A 5,595-nucleotide genomic window follows, 5' to 3' on the forward strand; every position below is an offset into this window, starting at 1 on the left:
AAAATGAGCAATCGGGCATTAAACGTACTGATTAATGTCACTATTAACAAGTTAAAATATTAAGTGGTGTCAATATTAAAAATGCAATGTCTCTTAAAAGCATAGTTGCTAAAAGCCATTGAAATATAATTACTGAGCCATATAATGACACAACTTCCCTGCAACATGAACTGACTTGGTGCTCTCTGTGAACAGCTGTGACTTTGCAAGAAGCAAAACAGGTGTAATCTTCCTCAAAGACATAAATTATAAACTTGTAATATATATAAAGGGAAATGGGGGGGGGGGGGGGCAATTATATCAGAGAGTAATTCTACACACCAATCTCAAGGCAAAAAGGCCTGCTCTTCATTAATTCATTCAGTTATTGATAGAGGGGCAGTTCAAGATGAATCAAAAGTGACAGTGGAGCAAAATGGTGCCGCAAAGACCCGACGGCATGAATAACAATCTAAATCAAATATTAAATTCATTCAAAAGGCAATGACAGAGCCACTGACAGTGTAATCAATCCACATTCTGGTCTGATCAATTGTGGAACAGCTCAAACAAAAGAGGCCAAATGAAGAAAGAAGTCGATTCCTCCACAGCTCTGAACACCATCTCTCTTTCACTCCCCCCCCCTCCCTGTTCTCGCATATTTATTAATGTTTCCTTCCACTAAGTTTTTTTTTTTTTTTTTTACTTTTCATTCTGGTTTGACTCTACAAAACAGTCGACTATTTGAGATTAGTTTATCTGCGTTAGCACGCCAAAGGACAAAGTCCGTGGTCTATAACTTACTTTGCGATAGATTTCATTCTTTGGATATTAGTCTTTCTTACCAGTTTGGGACACAATTCTTACAAAATGGGAAGAAAAGGTCAGTGCTTGTTCACAAAGTGGATTTACGTAACAGAGTTTTGTAGGGACCTTTGATTTTATTGATCTCTTGTAGATTATTTCTCGTCTTGTTCGCTACTATTGTCATGTGTGCCCTTGTTTTTTTGTGCTGTAGAGGTAAGGAGGCCCCAATTTGACCTGAACTGCAATTTAAATCACTTATGGAAGGTGTTTCTGTTTCAACTGGAAAACACTGAATTCTTGCTTTCTGTCAACATTCTTAAACTGCTAACGTCGCAACAAGCATCAGAAATTAAGGATTATAAGGTGTTTTAACTGCTGAGCGGACTGAATTTATAGTGCTTTTCATGTTATAGTTGCCAGTCAAAGTGCTTTACACCATGGCCACATTACCTCAATCGGCCATTCATACAGCCATACGCAGATTGGTAGGCAACTTGGAGTAAAGTGCCTTGCTCAGGGGCACATCCACATGTGAAAAGGAAAAGCTGGAATCACAACCAAACACCTTCAGGTTGCATTGGTACTTAGTTCAAGTCATCCAAACAACAATCTATTGCCAAAAAGGGACAACAATGACCTTTGGAAAATGTTTTTCTATAGAAAGAAATATCACAATAGACTGAAAGACTAAGTCTATATCACCCATAAGAGCTTTTTGATAATTGGAGCATTAAGGGAAGAATCTACATTATTTAAGGAATAAAAGTGGAAACTCTGATTCAGAGGTGTTTGAAGTAGCAAAAAATTTTACTCAAGTAAGAGCAGCACTACTTCAACATATTTTTACTCAAGTAAAAGTATGAAGTTGTCAGCCAAGTAATTATTCAAGTAAGAGAAAAAAAAGTATTCAGTAAGAAGGCTACTCAAGTACTGAGTAATCATAACAGCTTATGATTTAGTATTTAAAAAAACATGTAATCGGACAGACAAAATATAAGGTTGCATTGCAAATTCTGGTATTTTCAAGACAAAAGACGCACTGAAGACGCTAAAGATAAAAGAAACATTTTTCTAAATAATTCTTTCGACGTTAAACTTAAAAGCAATACTTACAGCAGGTAATGTATATACAGTATAATTGAGTAATAATATGATTCATCATGATTCAAATCTGAATTTGCATCTGAATCTGAATCTGAACAGTGTGGTAAAAATACTCTTTAAAATATTAAAGTTACTCAAGTAAATGTAACTGAAAAAATGCAACAAGTTACTGACACCTCTGCTCTGCTTTTAGTAACGGTATCTGTGTTGATAGTCAAGACTGTTTAAATTGCGAGGTCAGTAGTGATTTTGTATGTAGTAAAGCTCCGTTTCATAGGGTCACCTAGTTCTGCAAAATAAACAAAAAGTTAATTACCTTTTGTGCACTGCAAAAAGGGAACTAAAATTAAGTAAAAGTGTCTTAATATTTGTATATTTTTCCTTGATTTGAGCAGCTAAATAAGACTATTTGCCAATGGTATGAGAATTTCTACCCCTAAAATAAGATAATTAGACATCCTGCACTTAAAATAAGATGATGGAGATGAGTTGTTCTTATTTTAGGGGCAGAAATCCTATTCCATTGGCAAATAGTTTGATTTACCAGCTCAAATCAATGAAAAATACACTAATTTCAAGAGGATTTTACCTACTTTGAGCTCCCTTTTTGCAGTGTGGTTGAAGTCCTATAAAAATATTTAGAACACTTTTTATAGTGCTAGAAAATCTCAGAATCTGTTAAAAAAAAAAAAGGCTGACAAAATTCTGACTGCTGCATCTTTCCCCCTTAAATTACAGTGCATCAGGAGGCTCGCTGGGCAGCTCTCTGTGTGACACCATTAGGCGGAGGACCTGCTGGAGTCCCTGCTCATCTGGCTGCCACTCCACCATGTTAACATGCAAAAATCTGCACCTCAAAGTTTGTTAATGTGCTGATGTAGCTACACGTAAAACACCCTGGCTAGGGCGCTAATCCATCACAGACACACATACCAGACAACCACACACACACATACCTACAGGCAAATTAGAGAAACTAATTAACCTAACAGTCATGATTTTGGACTGTGGGAGGACGCCGGAGAACAGAGTTACAGCAGAGCAGAGGTGGCAGTAACTTGTTGCATTTACTCAGTTACATTTACTTGAGTAACTTTGGGGGAAAAGTATATTTTTAGGAGTATTTTTGCCACACTGTTCAGATTCAGATGCAGAGAGATTTCAGGATGGGATCTGAACCCTTGCTGCAAGGCATCAGTGCTACCAGCTGTGCCGCCGTGCAGCTATAAACTGTACAGAGCATTGACTTTTGGGCCAAAGATGATTATTAAATATCCAAACCAGTTCGGAAAAGTGTGGCAAGAAGGGGCAGAAGGAGCACTTCAGGACTTTTTTAACACCACATAGGTGTTCAAGCAAGCTGCCTCCCTCAACTCCACCACCAACCTCCAAGACTCTGTCAGCAAATGCATTGATGATTGTTGTAACAGCCCTCGAGATCATCACTAGCCGGGCCAATCAGAAGCTGTGGCTGACAGGAGAGGTTTACAGGCGTCTGAAGGCTCGGAACGTTGCCTTCAAAGCAGGGGACCAGGTCGGCCTGCGGAAAAGCAAGGGCCGACCTGTCACGTAGCGTCAGAATGCCTAAGAGGCAGTACTACCGGAGGAGCGCCCACCTTTCAGTGACAGTAGAGACTCACGCAGCATGTGGCGAGGACTTACGGGCGATCACAGATTACCCAACGCAGACCCGGACCCTTTCCAGTTTGCATACCGCATCCTGCCTGCAGGTCCCTCCAGCGCATCGTGAGAGCAGCAGAGATAATCACAGGCGCCCCTGCCTCCTTCAAGAACTGTACAATGTCAAAGCCATCCGTATAGCAGGAGATCCCACCCACCCTTCACGTAGCCTTTTCAGCCTGCTGCCGTCAGGGAGGAGACTGCGTTGTCTCCGGGCCAGGGCCAGCCGACAGAGGGACAGCTTCTATCATCAGGCTGTGCAACAGGCGGTACTCAAATCCCTTTCTACTCTGCCACCGATCCCACTGCTGCCACACAAACACACTGAACTCCTGCATTGTGGCCCTGAACACTCGAACAACCCCCATCCTCCCACCGCCTCTCCCAGCGCTCTGCTCTGTTCTGACTGTCTGTGCATCATGCACTTTAACCATCTATAAGCTATAGTAAGTTATTACATACTGCATTCTACCTCATTCCTGCAACCACAATCTGTTATATATATATATATATATATATATATATATATATATATATATATATATATATATATATATATATATATATATATACACACACACACTTATAAACAGATACAAATTTCAATTCTGAATATGTCTTAGTATATATCACAGACTTGACAATAAAGCTGACTTTGAAATGACTTTGATTTCGAAAAAAAAACAGAAGCAAATGGGTCCAGAATTTGAGCCGTACTCAGAAATGGATTAAAAGTATTTAGAAACAGATTCTGTTAGAAAATCAGGGTAGACTGCACAAGGGAAGGTTTTCAAGCGCTGCTAAAGTACTGCCTGCAAGTATGCCAATTTCCAGAATCAGTCTGTTGTTTCCATTATTAAATTCACTTAAGTGTTTTGCAGATTTAAGACAGCTGAGGCTATTAGCGGGTCAGGCATTTCTTCACACCCCCAGTCTCAATCTATCACTCTTTGTCCTTGTGGGGGACTGGAATGTACTCCGGTTGTCTGTCTGCCTGCTCATTAATCACGCTGCAAATGACTGGGTCCAACACTAAATATACAGTTTGTCCTCATGTGGACTCTCAACCTAAAGTGCTTTTGCAGCAGAAACCTACTGGTGACTCAGAGGCGGAGCTGGGTCTCTCTGGGTGCAGTAGTCTGCCGGTGCATGTGCGAGCGCAAACATCTGGGTAAAACAGGGGCAAACACTGAAGAAATGTGGACAAAATCTCCAATGCAAACGCTCAATGGAGTGGGCCCACTAGACATAACACTTCCCTTGTCTGACATAAGCAAGAAACAACAGTGTTCTCATAACAGAAGGATTATGCATAAATGTTAATGTAAACAGGATTTTGATGTCCTCACTCCAGCAACACTGGAAATGATTATCTTTGCAGTTTTCTCATCAATATTCCAATTCCTCAAACGCACATCCATCTGACAGTGAGAGGGGAGGCTTCTGCAAGGCTCACAGAATTGAAGTGCAAGTCTACCTGTTTGTGTCACTGGCACATTTCTGCATCCGCACGTATTTATACCACTCTAGACTCATTTAACTGAGCCCAGAATTTCCCATTAGGTAATTTATCCTTCTCCTGTGCGAAGCGATGCCATTCGGAAGAGCAAGGACAAACATGAGCATGATGAAAAAGCAGCCACAGTCTACTTGGAGAGACGGTGCTAATGCAGCACACTTTCCTTTCTAAATGAAAACATAAAATACTAATGATCCCTAAGTGGAATTATCACTGTTTCAGTTTCAGGTCCCATTTCTTCACAAACAAATCAAATGTGACTAACTAAAGCTAAACAAAAAAAAAAAAAACTGTTGGGCTTCTAACAGTGCAAGATCACAGCTTGATGTGTTCGACTGTGTTAAGGTAAAAGCCCGGGATATAATGATGCACATTTTTATCTTCGTTTGAACAGAAATATACTGTTTGCACACACGTATGCAGTTTTAAACAAGCAAGGAATTCACTGTAAAATTAACCAAAATCCTGTTTCACTTGTCACCCAGGATGGAAGTAACATTCCCTAT

This window comes from Fundulus heteroclitus, chromosome 21 (assembly GCF_011125445.2).
Source record: "Fundulus heteroclitus isolate FHET01 chromosome 21, MU-UCD_Fhet_4.1, whole genome shotgun sequence".
In the NCBI taxonomy this organism is placed as follows: Eukaryota; Metazoa; Chordata; class Actinopteri; order Cyprinodontiformes; family Fundulidae; genus Fundulus; species Fundulus heteroclitus.